This window comes from Lepidochelys kempii, chromosome 11, assembly GCF_965140285.1.
Source record: "Lepidochelys kempii isolate rLepKem1 chromosome 11, rLepKem1.hap1, whole genome shotgun sequence".
NCBI classification, from domain to species: Eukaryota; Metazoa; Chordata; order Testudines; family Cheloniidae; genus Lepidochelys; species Lepidochelys kempii.
The window spans coordinates 69168571-69191040 of NC_136390.1; the positions used below are offsets into that span (position 1 = coordinate 69168571).

Consider the following 22470-nt stretch of genomic DNA (forward strand, 5'->3'; position numbering starts at 1 on the left):
CGTGGCAATTTTTTCTCTCATGTTCTGCATTGCAATTTCAAAGCTCTCAGCGCTGACCAAACGCCACTCGCATTGAAATCAGTGGGAGTTTGACCACTGTGCCCTTGGTGCTTAGCTGCGAAGTCCCAGTGGTTTAGTCCCATGATCGTTCCAATTGGTTCTGCACTTGCCGGCAATCCGTGCATGGGTTCCCTAGGATCAGGCAGTCCCGCCAAACCCAGGTGTTCAAAAATCACAAGTCAAGCCTCAGAAAGTCATGGGATTTTTTTTCCCCCTACATTAATTCATTCAGGGGTCTGTTTCTTGCCTTCTGGTTTTGGAGCCTTCAGGCCACATCAAATTTTCCTCCACAACCAGGAGGGCGAGACACTCACTTTTTAAAGTAAGAAGGAAGATTCTCACTTAAATCACTTGACTCCAGGAGCTGGAGCTTTAAACGAAACACCAACGAAACATCATGAGACCCGTGATAAAACCCTGAGAGATGGCCACGCTTCTTGTGCCCTCAAACTTTTCCCCACAACAAGCATGGACGGGAGAAGCTGCCCACAGCATTCCCTTGCCCCCCAACACCAATCATCTGTGGGCTTGGGCCCCAGACCTATGCGCTAACAAGCGCCGCTACACGAGGGTGATGCTGCCTGGAAAGGAGAGAGAATTGTGTTTTGCTTTCCTGGGTAACTGTGTGGAACGCATTCTGTGGTGAAGTTTTGCTGCTTCGAGCTTCTTTCCAAGCTGCAGTGATGACTTCCATCTGCCTCGCGTTTGTTCCCGAGGATCTGGAGATGGGCACATCCTGAGGGCAAAGCAGAAGCAAAGGTGCAGGCAAAGCAGAAGCTTCCTGTGGACTCCTGTGCCCAATGCCAGCTGTGACAGCAGCACCCTTGGGGGACTCTACATGGCAGCTCGGGAGAGGAGTTTGGTGGCAGGAGAGCAACCAGACGGTAAGTTGGAGAATTCTTTGGGTAGCCAACTGTTGATTCCAGGCCTAATGTGCTATTATTTTACTCACCACCCCGGTCTGCTCTCTATTACAGACCTGCAAGAATGGCCTCTGTCAGCTTGCAGAGTGAGCGAAGGCCATGGATTTGCTTATTCTCCAGCTCAGGCCTGGGGGCGGTAAGGCAGCTGGACAGGATCACGGACCCAAGGCTTTGATAGCTGAGCAAGGCATTCTTCTGCCTGTTTAGATGTATGCCTTTGTGCCATTGAGAGCAGTGCTGTATACTGATGTGGGGGCGGGGGGTGTCACAGGCGTGTGAGGGGTCGCGAGGGTGGTTAGCATTCTGGATTTCTCCAGAATAAACCAGGCTCGTGAGACCACAGCATTACAAACAGCAGAGATGCAGTGAAAGGAAAGCGGAGCCCTGACAGTAGGTTTTGAAGGGCCTCCTGGGCAGGCCTGAGGTCACCACCACCTAATATGCACAGGCTGAACCTTTGCTCTCGTTGCACCCACTTCAGTTTCAGCGCTGGTGCTACTGGTAGACACCCCCTGGCACAGCTGGGGGAAGGTGCGCAGGTGAACTCCCCCCAGAACAGCGCGTGAGAGCGCTGCGCCTAACTGCCCCCAAACACAGGGGCCGGCCATGCACAAAGTGCCTCCCAATGGGCAAAGTAAAGGAACCAGGAGGAAGAAGTCCTATTCCTCCCGCCCATCACCAAATCTCTGGATGGTGTCCATTTAAGCAGACAGCAATGGACCATCCTTGCCTCAGTTTGGGAAGTGTCACCACCTCATCTGAGCCAGTTTAGGAGTTATTGCTGCAATGTGGGGGGAGAGATTTCTTCCCACAGTCCCTTCACAGCAGAACAGTGAGGTTCGGGTTTTCCATACACACAGTATACGCGCAATTCTAGTCTGGACTGTATTTAATTCAGATCAATAGGGGAGGAGGAGAAGAGAAGAACAAAAATCCAGTATCTCCACAAGCGAGAGCACAGCGTGTTTCACTCACTATAAAGCAGCACCTGCCATGAACAAACTCATAGGGAGTGCCCTGAAGATAGGCCCAGGGAACCACTCTACTCAAAGGTGCAGAACACAGAAAACAGCCTCACGCTCACACATCCATGTAAGGTAGCAGACAAATGGTTTCTGCTCAGCTGAGCAAGTTCCATTCCATACCTATACCATTTCAGATCTAGGGGCTGATAGGCCATCGCCCTTCTCCAGTTTTAAGTCAGTGACTTCCATGCAGTTGCAACAGCTTCACACTGGCCTAAGGCAATGATGCATCAGGCCCTGAATTTTTTAAATGAGGGAATAAATAAAACCCAGAGACAGAGGAGGACGTGAGGGGCAAAAGTACAGAGATGTGTTTCCATTGCTAACATTTGTGCTTTACCGTAGAGTCCACACTCGCATCTGATTTCTACAATAGATTTATTATGAAAACAAAATGTTCCCCTGTTCTCCTAGGGTGGGGGTATACACACACACTGCCATGTCAAACTCCTAATGGCTTGTATGGCGTATCATGCTTCCGCTGTACCTCAGCAAAACACCACCAGCTCTGCATTGAATTACCATGATAAAAAACTCAGTGGAACTGTTGGATGATGGGCAAACATGCTTGGCAGTCTGAAGAACGCGTGGTTTTTCCCCATACAGTACAAGACTGACTCATTCTGAATGCACATGACTTTGCTTAATAGAGACTGGCTTCCCATGAGATCCCCTACTGCTACCTGGAAAGGTCCCAGGCATAAATACACCAATTCCATAGCTTTTGGGGCTATTTAAGAAAGAGGGGCAGGGGGAAGCTTCCACAGATGGTGACAGAGTCATTCTTGTAAGCAGCATCGAGTGCCAGAGTGTACGGACAGAGAAAATACTGGGGCCCCATTAGCCCAAAGGGTTTTCCTCTATTCATGCTCAGCCTGGAGATTCTCTGCCAAAAAGGACTTCGTTTTAGCTTCCCAATTTTCTAAAATACCACCTTATACTTGGATTGTACACCGCCTGGGGCAGGGACTGCCTTTTTGTTCTGTTTGTAGAGCACTAGTATGATGGGGCCCTGGTCCAAGACTGGGCTGCTCAGCACCACCACAAAACAAACAATTATAGACAGTATAGCGTGCAGTTCACTAACGGGGTCCCCAAACCTTCCTGCATCTCTGCAGAAAAGTGGTCCACAGAAGAACTATGAATGATGTATAAAGCCATAAAATGCAATATTAAGATCCAAATGTCAGGGCAGATTTTTGGGTCCAACATAGATGTAAAACCTTGCATCCTAAAAATAAAGCATCTGATGAAAATCGCTGAATCAATGTATCCATCACATCACGCCAGCTGTTCTCAGTCAGGTGACAAATAATTGACCCAACCGGTATTTCACACTTGAATGCTCTACACAAGAAATCACAGACCTGAAACCAAAAACCCGAGACACTGCTACAGCCCCAGAAATAATGGTGAAATGTTCCTCTTTTTAATTTGCCGTTTTAATCAGCATTCAGACAGTAAAATTCTCCAACTCAAAACCCTGGCTGCAGGAAGAAAAGCTCTGGACAGACATTTCTCTTTCGTTTACCCAATCTCAACCTAGCTGGAAACTGATGGAGTTAATTTAAATGCCTCTCTCCAAATGCTGTGCTAAACATGGGACCCCAGATCTTATTCCGACCTTAATGCAAAGATCTGGATGTTAAGCACCGGAATAAATTGCTTAGGGAGGTTGTGGAATCTCCATCACTGGAGATTTTTAAGAGCAGGTTAGACAAACACCTGTCAGGAATGGTCTAGAGATAATATTTAGTCCTGCCATGAGTGCAGGGGACTGGACTAGATGTCCTCTTGAGGTCCCTTCCAGTTCTATGATTCTATGTCCCAGTTAGAACATGGGATGTGATGTTGGGCTTAGTACCCTTAATACAGTAAAGGCCGAACCCCCGATCCTGCAAGCACGTACGGACGTGACTGGTCCCGCCTCAGCCAATGATAGTCCGTGTCGCTCCGCTGATGTCAATGGACCTGCACCAGCTGAGGATCTGGCCCACCGATCTCAGAGTCACAGGGGCTGCAGCACAATTTGAAGTTGGCACAATAAACCTGGGGGGTGGGGCGTTTTGCAACTCTTGACCTAAACGGCAGAGCCACGGCTGGCTAGACCCAGCCATGCAAGAAGGCATGTTTAAGTGAATTTAACCACGACCAAGCCCGCAGTTGATTTCACTTATTTGGCATGGCTGGCAACTTTTGTCCAAGGCTGACGTGCCAGAATCTATGTGCTGTGTGAGGCACTCGTGTTACACCCTTAACGTGAAATGTGTGCAACACACCCACCTGCCAAGGAAACGGTCCTTTTTTAGTCTGTAGGCACTTTCCCTTACACTTTCATTTCAGTGCCTTTTGACTGCTCATACATGTGCCTCCTTGATTCCAGGCCTTATCAATAAAAGGCTCAGAAGCGGTGAGTTTAGATCTGAGCGTTCCTTGCAGAATATTTAGCTTCACCAGGAGATGACAGTAACCTACAGATGAATGAACGAGCTAGTTATAAGCCATCTAGGGGCAATTACACACAAGCCAGCTCATCCTTGACGTGCATACTTGAAACTCTAGTTTGCATTACCGGGGATTTGGGGTTCACTTCTAGGAAAGAACAGTACCTGTTTTCCTGACTTAAGCTGTTGTGTGGGATTGCTGGGCCCTGTTAGGCTGCGGCCCTGGCTTACCCTAGACGTGATCGCATTTCAGCAGTGCATTCAGTCAGCCCTGTGCAGTGTTTGTATTTCAGTTGAAGGGGTTGGGTGCTCTCACCAGGCGGGAGCGTGGGACACACGGAGAAGTGGTGCCCTGCCCCCGAGGCAGTGTTGGAGGCATTCTATCTGCAGCGGACATCATGGCAGGTAGCGTACCTCCAAACTGAGTGTGGCGTCTCTTCTGGCACAACCCTGGTGCAGAGCGTGTGCTCCCCCAGCGTCAGCCCAGCCCCGCCATCTGGGTGGGGCAATGGTCCCGCTTTGTCCCCTTTTTGGTGTCTAGGGTCACCCTTGGGGCTGTCATTCTATCCCACCTTTGCCCAGGGGCAGCCCACCATGATTCTCGCTGCCCCCACCCCAATGTGGGTTCACTAAGATGGAGAAATGGGTCCCCTGCAGCTTTCCTCCCCTTGTGCAGAACCTGCTCCTGTGTTTGTAAAACACACAGGGATTGTTCCCAACGGGAGGCATGCGAGAAACGGAAGGCAGCTGTTACCAGCCAAATCTCCCCCATCTGTGCTCCTGCAGCCGGCAATGAAGATATAATTGACAGATGACGAGAAACTTAAATTCAATCTCTTTTGAGCTCAGCCGGGTTTGACACACACAGTCATGCCCTCTGGCTGCTGTGACAAGCCTCTCTCCACGATAGATTAGTGAATTCCAGGACTGCTCTATTTATTTACTTTTTAGGTTGCCAGTGCTTCCAGCAAACATTCTCTGTGCATATTTAAAATAAATTTAAAAAAAAAATACACCACATGCTGACCAAAGTGAGCTCTGAATAGACACCCCCCAGGATAAAGGAGACACATTCCCTCCCCACAAATCCACTCGGGCAGAAGCCTTACAGGTGCTCTGAAGGCCTACAGACTCGAGCTATGTCAGACCAATGGAGGTGCTGAAATTCCTCCAGCTACAATGCCCCATTGCCACCCCCAGTCATTCCAACCTAGGAAGTGTTAGCAAACACTGTTGAGGTGGTGCAAAAGGAAAGAGGGGGGACTGCTAGGAAGCTGGAATCAAAGCATGCAGGATTTATAGGCCAGGATGGAGTATACAGGAATGTATCCGCTCATTTAATTCTAGCTACTCCCCTGCCCTTTGGGTTCTAGGCACCTTGGCTTTCCCCACTGAGACAGCTCCTTAAATATCAGTGGCTGCTGTGAAAACACGTTTGGGAATTTCCAAGGAATCTAAGTGCCGGATGATCTACCACCTTCTCCCACAATGCCGCACACAACATGCTCCACCCAGCCCAATGCCCTGCTCTGACCGTTCCCTCAACCCAAATCTGTGCATCAGTGAAGAGACTCTGTGAAGGAAACACATAGGGCTGGATTGCTCCTTCCTGAGGAGCAAGGTTGAGTAGAGTCAAGGGGACACAGTTTATCAGACTGTGCCCTGCCGGCACATGGACACATGCTATGCGTATTGCTGTCATTTGAGCCATACAAAAGCTGGTTTATGTGGACATTTTCTGAACCAGTCCGGAGCTATCTTTGTGGTGTCCCCCAGTGTCTTAATCACATCTGGCCTGTTCTAGCAGCCCCCACTCCTTCTCCGAGACCCTAAGCCACCCTTGCTGTTCTCCAGGAATCTTCCTTCCTTTACGTGGCCTGGGCAGTGCTCCTCCCATGACTTCTTTGCCTTGCCTTTCTCACTAATTCCCCACTTCCTCCATGCTTCCCTTCCTTCTCCACGGGTTCCCTGACATCCAGCAGCCCCCTACCTTCCTCTCCCAATGCACACTAACCCTCTCCCTTCTCTGATGCTTCCTCCCCAGTGTCCACCTTTAACAAACATTAAGGAAAATGGACAAGTCAGGCTCTGGAAAATAAGTCCGCCTTAACTGTCATACCTCCCTCTCCCCCCGCCCCCCAGTCTGAGGGATACTGAGGAAGCCAAGCATCCAAAATCAATGTCAGTGGGCAGCATCAATTAGTACAGATCAATAGATAAGCTTTTTCCTCGTTTTGCTCAGAGCTCCCAAGTACATCTGAGAAGGTAAGGATTCTCTTCTACTTAGGAATTAAAGAGCTCTGCCAACCAATCAGGTAATTCTAGGTTTATACTGAACAAATGGGCTCAAGCAATCAAATGAAACACTGAAAAGTTCCCTACATTTGCCAATGACTCAGACATAACAAGCTAAGTAGAAACCATCTGGAAGAAAAAAGTGACGCCAGAGATAAAGAGCAATCCCATAGAACAAGCCATAGAGTCACTACAGGGCAAAGACCACCTCTGTGACATCATGGAAAAGTAAACCAGTTAGAGCTGGTTGAAAATTTCTATTCTAAACTTAAAAAAAAAAATGAAAAATGGCCTTTTATGAAGAAAGACCAAGAGTCAGAGCAGATTAGCAATGACACCCATTGCAAATAATCCAGATTTTAACCCAAATTGCAAACCAGCGCTTCAAAGATTGGGAAAGCCATGGAATACACAAAGCAGGCCAGTAAAGAAACTTCTCTAGTTTATTTAGAGATCAAAGCTAACTTTAACTGGTCCACTCTCCCTTGGTACCACTATTTTCAAGTCAGGCATTATGTTTCTCAACTTCCTAGTAAGCCTACAGAAGCTAACTTTAATAGAAGCAATGGCATCTGGTCAATTAGAAGACAAAAAAATTATAATTTATATAAATCTTTGCAGATAGCTTTCTAACAAAAAAGCATCCATAGATGATGCATTGGGAAAAAAATCCTGGATAGACAAATTACCCTAGAGGAATGGGCTTTGCTCTGAAAAAACAGGGCCAGCAATCTCAGCCTGGAACACAATACAAGACAATTTCTTAAAGGTATTGTTTCAATGGTATCTCAGACCACTCAGGTTAAATAGATAGATAGATAGAATGGGGATAAATGTTTGAGAAATTCTGGTGAAAGAGGAAATTTTAAGCATAGATGGCGGACATGTCCAGTCATTAGAGAGTACTCCAGTTCAATCCATAACTACATACCACAAATTGTTGGGTTTTATTACCAAATGATTCTTTGGCAATCCTCTTGGGGCTTCCCAGTGGAAATGGTCCCACAAAAGGGAATGAAGAATTAATCTTTCTTCTGCTAGTAGCTGCTCAGCTATCGATAGCCTCTCATTGGAGCAAGAAAAAATAGCCCAACCCTAGAGGAACGGTTTAAAAAAAAAACGGGGGGAGGGGGGAAAGTTGTGGAAAAATTAACACACCAATTACACAACCAGCAAAATGGACAGATAGATACTTAGATATTTGGTTACCTTTTTTCAATACTCAAAGTACATTTGCCTGCAAAAAATTTTTTAAAAAAATTAAAAAACCACCCCACTACCACCAAAACAAAACAACACACCTATTTTTTTGAATATTAACATTTGCTAAACATGCCTGGCCAGTTACACATATGTATGCAGAGATTTTACTCAAATTATTAAAATTATTAGAAATTACATGGGTGTTGTAATGATGTTCACGCTGAAATACGGTAACACGATGAAACAGAAAGATCTGATGACTAGATTCCTGTATAATGTCTCTTTAAACAAAAGCTATCTATTGTAATAATTGTTTTGATTCTAATAGTTACATGGCAAGGATTTGTAAACTTGTTAAAAACTTCCTATATAAATAAATTAAAAAAGAAGAAAAGAAAAATGGCTTTTTAAATACAAAAAATTGCTTTTACAAAGCAATTTCCTTTTTTTTTTTTTTTTTTTTCAAATTTTCTGATTGGACAACTTTTTTTAGATCAAAATCTTTACATTCCCTCCACTTCTATGTCCCCTTTTTTTCATTTTCCCACCAAAAAAAGGTCTGAGGGGGGTAAAAAGAGGAGGGGAAAACAAAGTGGTTTTGAAAGGCAAAACATTTTCATCATTGAGGATGATAGGATGGGTATTATATTTTTTAAAATGAAGTTTTTGTATAAGATTATCAACACATACCTACCATTTTTCAACCCGCTCTGTGCTATTGAGGATAGTAAGATCTTCCTTTTTTTTCTTTGCTTTGTTTTCCAAAAAATACTCTACATTAATACAACACAAAGTTCTTGTGATGGGGAAAGTGCATGTGGACCCCCACGGGAAAGAAGACCTAACAGCGGATTCTGTTTTTCCTTGTTGATTTCCTCTATTAACTTTACTGCGGAGAAACTTCCCTTTTCCTCCAGTATAGTCACTGGTTACAATAGGATTTTTCCCTTCTTCTGCCTCATCAGTACAGATCAATAAAAGCCAGGTTAGCATGCGCTTAGACTGCAAGCAATAGGTCTGGAAAGCACACTGAAAAAGAAATACCTAGATGCCAAGCTTGAAGTACTATAGCCAGAGTATTTAATGCAATGTGTCCAGAGGGCTAATAAGACAGTTCTTCTCCACCCCACCCACTGCTATTGGCAACATTACAACCACTGAAGTCAGCTTGCTTTGGAGGACAATCCTGAAAACCCCTCCTCTAGAAATGGTACATCCTGAAATAACAAGATATAAGAAAAAAGCCTACATTTTCCTTTCTGGGTCAGCTTTATCCACCAGTGATGTCAGGGGGTGGATGGTTCTGGCTCTCCTCACATCTGTGGAGCATTCGATTCTCAGCCTTGTGTGAGGAGGCACAAGTCAGCTGCCATACCTGCCTCTGGACCTTCTCAGATGTCAGAAGTATCCTATAAATTAGTGGGCCAGTTCCCACAGTGCTTGTTATCAAGCACCCCCAGAAGTGGACCAAGAGGTTCTGGGGTTCAGTTGAAAGGCACTAGATAGGACACTGAGCAAAGGGCTCAGAAATCCTGGATTATGTTCCTGGCTCTGCCACAGGCCTGCTGGGTGACCTTGGGCAAGTCACTTAATCACACTATGCCTCGGTTTCCCTTTCCCAGCCTTTGACTGTCTTGCTTATTTAGACAGCAAGCTCTTAAAGGCAGGGACTGTCTCTTACCACCATTTGCACAATGCCTAATGCAACAGGGCCCTGGTCTCAGGTGCCATTGCAATACAAATAATAAATAAAAATACATTCTAAGTGGTAATATGGTAGCACTATATGGTTATATGCCCGGGTGTTGGGGAGAAAGGTGGAAAATGTGTCCATTAGAGATTTAACATGGGTATAAGAAAGTATTAGGAACTAGGTTCCCACCACCACTTGCTAGTCTTTGGATATTTACCAAAACCAGCTTGTCTGCAACATTGTGGTACTATGCAATTTTACTGATCACAAAGGGAAAGAAATAAAACAAAGCACGTCTTGGGTTATTTATTGTAAAATCAGGACAGTACGTTCTACAGACTTAATGTTCTTCCTCTTATCGCTGATTTATTTCAACCTGAATTAAAGATGCTTATTTTATTATTATCCAAAGAACATGGCAGGATGTTCCAGGGAGAAACAGACTGCATCTCTGTTTCCAATATTTTATAAATTGGAATTGAATTACTGACATTGATTACAAACAGAGGGCTCAGCAGAAAACTGTGATGTAATATACAAGATGTTCTAATCATTTCTTCTAATTACCAAGAAACATGAATCAGTAGAAAAAATGCATCTTAAATATCATTTAAAAATAAACAGTAAAAAGCCATCAAGTCTAGTGACCGGGTCTGAGAGATAGCTTAGCGTCTCTCAACATTAAAAATGAATGAGACAAGTTGTTGTCAGGAATTATTTTGTTGTTATATTCTCAGTCTCAAACTACAAGATTTCATTCCTAGAAACGTAAGTAAAATGGCAGCCCTCATTAAAAGACAGCGGCACCAACCATGGTGGTATTGAAGCAGAAATAGGTATTTCTAAAAACCTTTTTGAAACTTAATTTTCAACGGGCAAAATCCTCAGTGGGGCCAGGATTTCACCCATATTCTTATTCAGAAAATAGTTCTGCTGATATGACAACTAATCAGCGCAGAGCTCCTCTAAACAAGTAATTGTGACAGTTAAGATGAAGGAACAAGGTGTTTCAGTTGCCTTCAAAGTGGTCATAAGGTGATAGTGTGCCTGAAGTCCTAGGCACTGATAAGAGGACATGTTTCTTCATAAATATATTATCACCCTATCTAGGGTGACCAGATGTCCCGATTTTATAGGGACAGCCCTGATTTTTGGGTCTTTCTCTTATATAGGCTCCTATTGCCCCTCCACCCCTTGTCCCGATTTTTCACACTTGCTGTCTGGTCATCCTAACCCTATCAAAAATTACTGAGATACTGGAATGCCCATAAAACTGTAATTCGAAAGGTCACAGGGTATTTTGTTTTTTAAAATGGTCACTGACTAACCAAATAAGCCTTCTTGAGAGAATGTACTGATTTCCCTCCAATGCAGAGTCTTAAAAATTTGCCAGTAAACATAAGGCAAAACACATCCTATTCAGTCCAGTTAGACATCAAAAAGCCAGACTTGTTACTTGACAATAATAGTTCAAGAGCAAAAAAAGACGGTTTTTTATTCTCCAATATAGCAAAGTATTCTACTGGTGTGAACCGAATTTATTGGCCTACTCCAACTGTCACTGAGTCAATGGGAGACTCCACAGTGATTTCAGTGGGAGTTGGATTAGATGCTCCGTGAATAGCAAGGAAATAGGCCAGTTCTCCTCCTGCATGACATCTCTGCAGCAATGCATATTCTCAGTCATCATCTGCTCCTCTCTTGCATTGGTATCCCATGGAACACAAGAGTCTACTTCAAGGCTGTTGTCTTGATTTTCAAAGCTCTGCATAGGATAGGCCCTACCCACCTGTAAGTCAGTCATGTTAGGGAGAGATGGTCCTTTCAACAACAGACCTACTCCAAACAAGTGTGATCAACAATGACGGGAAGACAGGTGAGTGCAGGAGACAGGAGAAAAACCAAGAACAAGAACTCAGTGGGGCCACTGGATGATCGAGGTGCTGAAGGAGCACTCAAAGAAGATAAGGCCATTGAGGAGAAGCTAAATGAATTCTTTGCTTTGGTTTTCACTGCAGAACATGTGAGGGAGATTCCCACATCTGAACCCTTCTTTTTAGGTGACAAATCATAGAAGTGTAGGACTGGAAGAGACCTTGATAAGTCAACTACTCCAGTTCCCTGCACTCAAGGCAGAATTATGTAATAACTAGACCATTCCTGACAAGAGTTTGTCTAATCTATTCTTAAAAACTTCCAATGATGGAGATTCCACAACCTCCCTACGCAATTTGTTCCAATGCTTAACTACCCTGACAGTTAGGAAGTTTTTCCTAATGTCCACCTTAAATCTCTCTTGCTGCGATTTAAGCCCATTGCTTCTTGTCCTAACCTCCGAGGTTAAACGAGAACATTTTTCTCCCTCCTTCTTGTAACAAGTTTTTATGCACTTGAAAACTATTATGTCCCCCCTCAGTCTTCTCTTCTCCAGACTAAACAAACCCAATTTTTTCAATCTTTCCTCAGAGGTCATTTTTCTAGAATTTTAATCATTTTCGTTGCTCTTCTCTGGACTTTCTCCAATTTGTGCACATCCTTCCTGACATGTGGTGCCCAGATCGGGACACGACACTCCAGTTGAGGCCTTATCAGTGCAGAGTAGAGTGGAAAAATGACTTCTTATGCCTTGATTACAAAAATGACACTCACTTTTTTTTGCAAGTGTTACACTGTTGACTCATATTTAGCTTGTGATTCACTACCACCCCCAGATCCCAACCCACAGTACTCGTTCTGAGGCGTCATTTCCCATTTTGTATGTGTGCAGCTGACTGTTCCATCCTACGTGGAGTACTTTGCATTTGTCCTTATTAATTTCATCCTATTTTCTAGTTTGTCAAAATCACTTTGAATTCTAATCCTACTCTCCAAAGCACTTTCAACCCCTCTCAGCTTGGTATCGTCCGCAAATATTATTAGTATACTCTCTATGCCATTATCTAAATCATTGATGAAGATATTGAACAGAACTGGACCCAGTATTAATCCCTGTGGGACCCCACTCAATATGCCCTTTCAGCTTGACTGTGAACCACTGATACCTATTCTCTGGGAATGGTTTTCCAACCAGTTACACACCCACCTTATAGTAGCTCCATTTAGGCTATATTTCCCTAGTTTGTTTATGAGGAGGTCATGTGAGACAGTATCAAAACCTTTAAAGTCAAGATATACTACATCTACTGCTTCCCCCTATCTACAAGGCTTGTTACCCTGTCAAAGAAAGCTATTAAGCAGGTTTGACATGATTTGTTCTTGACAAATCCATGTTGACTGTTACTTATCACCTTACTATCTTCTAGGTGTTGGCAAATTGATGGCTTGATTAGTTGCTCCATTATCTTTCTAGGTACTGAAGTTAAGCTGATCGCTCTGTAATTCCCCGGGTTGTCCTTATTCCCTTCTTTTTACAGATTGACACTATATTTGCCCCCTTCTAGTCCTCTGGAATCTCTCCTGCCTTCCATGAGTTTTTGAAGATAAATCGCTAATGGCTCAGATATCGCCTCAGTCAGCTCCTTGAGTATTCCAGGGTGGATTTCATCAGGCCTTGCAGACTTAAAAGTTACTTAGACAAATCAGATGTCTTCAACTTGTTCTTTCCTATTTTAGCCTCATATCCTACCTCATTTTCACTGGCATTCACTATGTTAGACATCTGATTGCTACTAACCTTTCTGGTGAAAATTGAAACAAAAAAGTCATTGAGCTCTTCTTCCATTTCCACATTTTCTGTTATTGTCTTTTCCCCCTCAATGAGTAATGGGCCTACCCTGTCATTGGTCTTCCTCTTGCTTTTCATGTATTTATATGTTATCCTTTATGTTTCTAGCTAGTTTGATCTCATTTTGTGCCTTGGCCTTTCTAAGTTTGCTCTTACATGCTTCTGTTTTTTATATTCATCCTTCATAATTTGACCTAGTTTCCACTTTTTCTTGAACCCTTTTTTGAGTTTCAGACCATTGAAAATCTCCTGGTTAAGCCAGGGTGATCTCTTGCTATACTTGCTGTTTCTTCTTGTCTTGTAGTGGGATAGTTTGCTCTCGTGCCCTGAATAATGTCTCTTTGAAAAATTGCCAACTCTCTTAAACTGCTTTTCTCTTTAGACTTGCTTCCCATGGGATCTTACCTACCAAATCCTGAGTTTGCAAACGTCTGCCTTCTTGAAATCCATTATCTTTCTTCTGCTGTTTTCCCGCCTATCATTCCATGATCACTTTCACCCAAACTGCCTTTCACTTTCAAATTCTCAACCAGTTCCTCCCTATTTGTCAAAATCAAATCTAGAACAGTTGCTTTCTCCACCTTCTGAAATAAAAAATAGTCTCCAACATAGGTGCCAACTTCCCCCTTTCATGTGGGTGCTCAATCCCGCCCCCCCCGCCCCTGGCTCCACCCCAACTTCACCCCTTCCATGAGGCCCTGCCCCTTCCCTACCCCCATTCCAACCCCTGTTTGGTGGCAGCTGGCCGGGAAACGATGGGAGGTAGGCGGAGGAGCCAGGGTGCGGAGGAGGTGGGGCGGGGAACTTGGCTGCCAGCCCTGGAGCAACCACCAAGTTGGCACCTATGGTCTCCAATACATTCCAAGAACTTGTTGGATAATCTGCACCCTGCTGTGTTATTTTCCCAACAGATGTCTGCATAGTTGAAGTCTCCCATCACCACTAAGTCCTGTGCTTTGGATGATTGTTAGTTGTTAAGAAAAAAATCTCATCCACCTCTTCTTCCGGGCTAGGTGGTCTACAGTAGGCCCTTACCATGACATCACCCCTTTTATCTTTGCTCAAAGACTTTCAACAAGTCTGTCTCCTATTTCCATCTCAATGTCAGTGAAAGTGTGTACATCTTTGATACACAAAGCAACACCTCCTCCTTTTCTAACCTGACTGAGGTGCCAAAAGAGGAAGTTTTGGAACAAACTGATAAATTAAACAATATTATGTCACCAGGACCAGATAGTATTCACTCAAGAGTTCTGAAGGAACTCAATTATGAAAATACAGAACTACTAAGTGTTTTATGTAACCTATCACTTAAGTCAGCTTCTGTACCAGATGACTGGAGAATAGCTCATGGGACACCAATTTTTTTTTAAAAGGTTCCAGAGTTGATCCCGGCAATTACAGGCCAGTAGCCTAACTTCAGTACCAGGCAAACTGGTTGAAACTCTAGTAAAAAACAGAATTATCAGACACATAGATGAACACGATTTGTTGGGGAAGTGATCAACATAGCTTTTGTAAAGGAAAATCATGCCTCACTAATATATTAGAATTTTTAAGGGGGGTCAACAAACTTGTGGACAAGGGTGATCCAGTGGGTATGGTATACTTGGACTTTCAGAAAGCCTTTGACAAGGTCCCTCACCAAAGGCTCTTAAGCAAAGTAAGTGTCATGGGATAAAAGGGAAGTTCCTCTTACAAATCAGTCACTGGTTAAAAGACAGGAAACAAAGGGCAGGAATAAATGGTCAGGTTTCAGAATGGAGAGAGGTAATTAGAGGTGTCCCTCAGGGATCTGTACTGGGATTGGTATGTTCAACATATTCACAAGGGATCTGGAAAAGGGGGGAAACAGTGAAGTGGCAAAATTCACAGACAAAACAAAATTACTCAAGATAGTGAAATCCAAAGCAGACTGTAAAGAGTTACAAACGATTCTCAGAAAAACTGGGTGACTGGGCAATAAAATGAGAGATGAAATTCAATACTGATAAATGCAAAGTAATGCACAATAGAAAACATAATCCCATAATTCCAAAACGATGGGATCTAAATTAGCCATTACTATTCCAGAGAGAGAGAGAGAGAGAGAGAGAGATCTTGGAGTCATTGTGGGCAGTTCTCTGAAAACATCCGATCAATATGCAGCAGCAGTCAAAAAAGCTAACCCAATATGAAAAACCATTAGAAAAGGGATATATAATAAGACAGAAAATATCATAATGCCACTATGATACGCCTATACCTTGAATATTGCATATAACTGTGATTGCCCCATGTCAAAAAAGTCACATTGGATTTGGAAAAGGTATAGAGAAGGGCAACAAAAGCGATTAAGGGGATGGAACAACTTTCTTCTGAAGAGAAATTAATAAGACTGGGACTTTTCAGCTTGGAAAAGAGACAACTAAAGGGAGACATGACAGAGGTCTATAAAATCATGACTGGTGTGGAAAAAGTAAATAAGCAAGTGTAATTTACTCCTTCTCATAATAATTTAATTGGGTGACCCCTAATTATTGTGTCAGGCAGCAGGTTTAAAACAAACAAAAGGAAGTATTTCTTCACACAATGCACAGTCACATCTGGAACTTGTTGGCAGGGGATGCTGTGACTATGACAGGGTTCAAAAAAGAACTAGGAAAGTTCATGGAGGATAGGTCTATCAATGGCTATTAGCCAAAATGGGCAGGGATGCAACCCCATGCTCTGGGTGTCCTAGCCTCTGACTGCCAGAAGCTGGGAGTGGATGATAGGGGATAAATAAAACGGTTACTCACCTTTTTGTAACTGTTGTTCATTGAGATGTGTTGCTCATATCTATTCCAGTTAGGTGTGTGCGCCCTTGCCACGTGCACGGATGTCGGAAACTTTTTCCCTAGCAGCTACCCGTCGGGCTGGCTGTGGAGCCCCCTGGAGTGGCACCGATAGGGTGCTCTATACATGACCATGCCAGCCCGACCCCCCTTCAGTTCCTTCTTGCCAGCTACTCCAACAGAAGGGAAGGTGGGGGGGAATCGAATAGAGATGAGCAACACATCTCGAAGAACAACAGTTACAAAAAGGTGAGTAACTGTTTTTTCTTCTTCAAGTGCTTGCTCATATCAATTCCAGTTAGGTGACTCCCAAGCCTTACCTCGGAGGTGGGGTCGGAGTCAAGGAATTGCAGACTGGAGAATCGCCCTGCCGAAGGCCGCATCATCGTGTGATTGGTGGACAATGGCGTAGAGCAACGTGAAGGTGTGCACCAAAGCCCATGCGGCAGCCCTGCAGATTTCCTGGAGGGGTACGTGTGCCAGGAAGGTTGCTGACGAGGTCTGAGCCCCCGTGGAATGAGCCATGACAACAGGCGGAGAGACCTTCACTAAGTCATAACAAGTGCGAATACACGCCGTGATCCAGGAGGACATCCACTGGGAAGAGACCAGCAAACCTTTCATCCGCTCCGCTAGAGAGACGAACAACTGGGTTGTTTTCCGGAACAGCTTTGTTCAGTCTATGTAGAAGGTGAGCGCCCTTCTAATGTCCAGCGAATGCAGCTGCTGCTCACAGAGGATGGCGTATGGCTTTGGAAAGAAAACCGACAGGAAAGTATCCTGGCTAACATGGAAGCAGGACACGACTTTTGGTAGGAAGGCCGGGTGAGGCCGATGCCGCACCTTGTCCTTATGAAAGATGGTATGGGGGGGGAATCACATGTGAGGGCTCGTAGTTCAGAAACGCATCGTGCTGACGTGATGGCCACTAGGAAGGCAACCTTCCAGAAGAGGTAGAGGAGAGAGCATGAAGCTAGCGGCTCAAAGGGAGGACCCATGAGACAAGATAGGACTAAACTGAGGTGCCAGGCAGGGACAGGGGGCTTCAGCGGGGGATGGATCTTTTCTAGTCCTTTTAGGAAATGTCCCACAATAGGGTGTGCAAACACTGAGCGACTGGAAATGCCCAGGGGAAATGCCTAAATAGCCGCGAGGTGAACCTTAAGAGAACCAAATGCCAGGCGCTGATCTTTCAGGTGCACCATATAGTCCAGGATGCATGGGATTGAAGCCTGGAGTGGGAGTACCTGCCGTTGGGCACACCAGATAGAAAACCTTTTCCATTTTGCTTTGTAAGTGATTCTGGTAGAAGGCTTGTGGCTTTCCAGGAGCACCTGCCTCACCGGGTCCGAACAGGAGAGCTCTGCTTGGTTCAACCATGGATCCTCCAGGCCATGAGGTGAAGTGACTGAAGGTCAGGGTGGAGAAGGCGACTGAGATTCTGCGAGATGAGGTCAGAAGTGAGAGGTAGGTGAATCGGTGACCGGATCGATAGGTCCATGAGGGTGGGGTACCAGCACTGATGAGGCCAAGCTGTGACCACCAGGATGATGTCCACCTTGTCCCTTCAGACCTTGAGAAGCACCTTGTGGATGAGAGGAAATGGTGATAAGGCGTAGTGGTTGACCAGACCATGGGATCAGGAAGGTGTCCACAATCGAGCCCGGGCTGCGAGCCCGGAAAGAGCAAAAGGTTGGGCACTTCCTGTTGGCCCACGTGGCGAACAGGTCAATTCGGGGAAACTCCCAGCTGCGGAAGATGGAATGGATGACGTCCAGGAGAATCAAACATTCGTGTGTGACGAACTGCCTGCTCAAGCTGTCCGCCAGTACGTTCTGAACACCCGGCAGGTATGAGGCTTAGAGAAGGATGGAGTGGGCTAAACAAAATTCCCATAGGAGGAGAGCTTCCTGGCAGAGAGGAGATGACCGGGCTCCGCCTTGCTTGTTTATGTAAAACATGGCCGTGGTATTGTCCATCAGTACCGCTACACAGTGGCCCTGCAAGTGGGACAGGAACACCTGGCATGCGAGGCAGATTGCCCTGAGCTCTGATGTTGATATGCAGAGCCAGTTCCTCTACTTGCTATAGGCCCTGAGTCGTCATGCTCCCAAGATGTGCTCCCCAGCCGAGCACCAACACATCCATTACCAATGTCAGAGTGGGCTGGGAGGCAGCGGGGTGGAACGGTACCCTGGTGCTTACCATGCGGGGGTCCAGCCACCACGTAGGGAATCGAAGGTATGTCTTGGAACGGTAAGCACCATGTCCAGACTGTCACGATCCGGATGATACACGGGTGCAAGCCATGCCTGCAGGGGCCTGAGCTGCAACCTGGCATGCTGTGGCACGTAGGTGCAGGACGCCATGTGGCCCAGCAGCTTGAGGCACTGTCTCACCATGGTGGTGGGAAAATTGCAAAGGCCAGTGATTACATGTGCAAGGGCTAGACGATGGGCCTCCGGGAGGACTCTCTCGCCTGATTTGCATCCAGGACTCCCCCAGTGAACTCTATTGTTTGTGTTGGGGTGAGAACAGACTTGTTGACGTTCAGAATAATGCCTAAGCAGTCGAACGTGAACTGATAAAGCATCCTGTCTACTACAAAATGGAGAAAACGTCTGTGAAACGGGTTGATTGAAACATGAAAATTAGCGTCCTTCATATTGAGGGCGGCATACCAGTCTCCTAAATCCAGGGAGGGGATGATTGTGCTCAAGGAGACCATGCGGAACTTTGGGTTGACGATGTGCTTGTTGAGTTCCCTTAGGTCCAGAATGGGCCGTAGAACCCCTTTGCCTTGGGAATGAGGAAGTAGCTTGAGTAGAAACCCTTGCCTCTGAGCTCCCGAGGTACCTCCTCCACTGCTCCTAGAGGGAGGACGGACTGGACCTCCTGGACCAGGAGTTGCTCGTGAGAGGGGTCCCTGAAGAGGGATGGGCAGGGGGGTGGGAGGGCGGGAAGGAGCAGAAGTGGATAGAATAGCCAGCCTCTACCGTGCGGAGGACCCACTGGTCCGATTTAATAAGGGACCACGCATGGTAGAAGCGGGATAGACTGTTCAGGGAGGGAGGATAACTGGCTGGGATATGGACTGGTAATCCATCCTCGTGTGCATCTTCAAGATGGACGCTTAGGGCCCAGAGGGGGCTTGGACTGTCCCTGGCCCTGACCAGAGGGAGGACGCGATGGTCTGCACCTGATGTATGTCCTCCTCCTGCGGGAGAAGTCCTGCCTGGGCCTAGCAGGGAAAGACAGCTGCTGGGTGGGCTGGGGCTTAAACGGCTTTCTTTGAGTTGCCGGGGTATGCATGCCTAGAGACTTAATTAATTGTGTTCCTTGAATCTTTCAGGCTATGCAACCTAGAGTTGGTCTGTTCAGCGAAGAGCCCCTGACCGTCAAACGGAAGGTCTTGGATAGTTTGCTGAACTTCCAGCGGGAGACCTGAGGACTGAAGCTAGGCGTTACGCCGCATGGCGATACCAGATGCCAGTGTACGTGCCGCCACGTCCGCAGCATCCAGGGAGACTTGAAGAGCAGTTCGGGCCACTAGTCTGCCCTCCTCAGCAATGGCTCCCAGCTCCTGCCAAGAATCGGATGGGAGGAGCTCCTTGAACTTTTGAATAGCAGACTAGGAATTATAGCTGTATCTGCTAAGGATCATGAGCTGATTAGCGATCCGTAGGGAGAGGCCACTGGTAGAATAAACCTTTCTCCCAAAGAGATCCAGACATTTCACATCCCTTGATTTAGGGGCAGGCCCCTGCTGACCCAGTCTTTCTTTTTCGTTTACCGCATCCACCACCAGGGAGCATGGGGGGGGGGAGGGAAATGGATAAAGAGGTATCCGTACCCCTTAGTGAGGACAAAGTACTTTCTTTCAGCCCCTTTGGCTGTGGGGGGAATGGAGGCCGGAGTTTGCCAGATTGTTTTGGCATTTGACTGAACTGACTTTATAAAGGGCAGTTGCACCCTAGAGGGCCCTTCTGGTGTCAGAACGTCCACCATGGGATCCTCTTCTTCTACGACCTCTTCCACCTGGAGATTCATGTTTAAGGCCACTCGCCGTAGGAGTTCCTGCAGGGCCCGGTAGTCCATGGGTTGGGGGCCGGATGCGGATGTACCCACCACCGCCTCATCAGGAGAAGACGAGGAGGAGGTGACCAGCAGAATTGGGTCCAAGACAGCCCCTTGGTCACTGGTTCTGGTTCCTCCTGAGCACGAGGTGTAGCCTCCACTGGGGGTGGGGCCGGATCCAGGGTTTGTGTGGGGTGCGGAGGATGACGACTGATGGGAATACAAGACCCAGAATGAGATGGCGGAGGGATGCCTGGAGGGCGCCCTGGGCTTGGTGGTACGCCCAGGGAGTCCAGAACTGCCACTAGGGTTGCCAGTGGGGCACTGAAGAGTCCCGTCCAAGACTGCCCGGACCTGATTGGGGTGCCTCCGATGCTCCCGATGCCCTACCTGACCTGGGGGAGGGTGACTGGGAGCGGGACGGCCAAGGAGGGGCGGTACGCTGTGCTGGGGGGGGTTCTGCGTCCCCTGACGGGCGGAATGGGTACCGTGCGGAGTGGCGAGATCCAGACGGTGATTTGCGGTGCCATTGTGGAGAGAAGTACCGGGAGATCGATTGGCTCCGAGATGTTGGACTTCGCCTCAGTGGAGAGCGGCCACAGGAGTGTGACCAATGCCGTGCCGGGAAATGGTGCCATGCCAGAGAGCGGTGCCACGATGGAGAGTGGTTTCGCGGACAGCGTCGCGGATCGGTGTCAGTTCGAGCGGTGCCACGGGGTCTCAGACTTTGACCTAGACCTCGAGCAGGACCACAACCTATCAGCCGATGACCACCTCGAGCGGGGGCGGCTCCGAGGATCGGGGCTATGAGACCAGTGCCGCGAGTCGGACCAGCACGGAGCACCAATCCCATCATTCCATGGGCATCCTACTACATTGCCAGCTGCTTTTCAACTGAAGTGGGGGGGGGGAAGAGTGCATGTGTGTATGGAGGTGGGGAGACAGACAGTGTGTTTTGCGGGACAGACAGTGCATCAGCATGCTGTCTTGTAAGTTCAGACAGCAGTAGGAAGCAACCAGTCCTGAAGCAGGGGGAGAGGGAAACCCCAACATCAACCCCCGCCTCCATCCCTGGGCTCTCTCTCTCTCACACACACACACGCCTCTGTGTTCAGCAGCACAAGCATTCCACATGAATGGTTTGCTCTGTGTCCCGGGGCTGGTCAGCACAGCACGCAAGGGCTGTCAGAAACGGAGCTTTGAAAGCGGCAGGGTGCATGCCTCCAGGGCAGCCGAGTTCAAAACAATGAGCAGAGCAGCCGCTTGAGGCATCATGGGACCGCTCCGGAGGCCAATTACAGGGCAGCCAGCGCTCAAGTGTCCACACTGGCAGTAGAGCCCCGGAGCCTCTGCACTTGAAAGCTTATGACTGTCGTCGAGGTGGGTTTTCTGCAGCGCGGCACCCGAGGAGTTTCGGTGTGCAAAGTGGCTTGGCAGCATGTACGTGTCTGCAGTTTGAGCGCAAAAAGCAGCTTTGCTTCACAGAAACTTGCCAGTGTAGACAAGCCTTAAGTGTAAAACCCACCTCTTTGGCCAAGCCTCCCAGCAATAGCTCAAACACACTCCAGACACCATCTATTTTAAAATAAATCAGCATCTTCAGGCCTATTCCCTACTGGCAGAAAGGAGAGAGAGAGAGACAGACAGACCGACCAACATAATTGTCGCTACACTTATTCCTGGAAGTTACTCAGTGATAGGCAGCAGAGTAAGAACATAAGATTGGCCCTACTGGGTCAGACTAAAGGTCCATCTAGCCCAGTATCCTGTCTTCCAGTGCCAGGTGCCCCAGAGGGAACGAACAGACCAGGTCATCATCAAGTGATCCATGCCCTGTGGTTCATTCTCAGCTTCTAGCAAACAGAAATACGTTCAGAAAAGTATGCAAGATATTTCTCTCAAGCAGTGATGGGAAAATAGGCTCCAATATGTAATGCCTTGAAGTGGAGTCCCTGGAAACTGAAACAAGTTGCAAGGCAGTGTGGAACACAATCTGTGAACCTAACACAGCGCCCTGCTGCCTCTTGTTCAGAAGCACTGTTTGGAAGGACAACATGTAATATTACGCTACATCAGTTCGCTCACAGCTGCATTGTAATGACCACATCATCTTCCGTAGTGCAGGGGATAAACACTGCCCTGGTCACACTGGACAATGCATGGTGTGATCAGCTTCCCATGGAAGCGTGGTGCTCAGACACTATGGTGAT

General features: G+C 46.7%; 1 protein-coding gene across 1 annotated transcript in view; it reads right to left on the minus strand.

The window, feature by feature from the left end:
• Positions 1–22470, minus strand: part of RAMP1 (receptor activity modifying protein 1) — a 126132-nt gene that overhangs the window by 50784 nt on the left and 52878 nt on the right. The gene's annotated exons all lie outside the window — the stretch shown is intronic.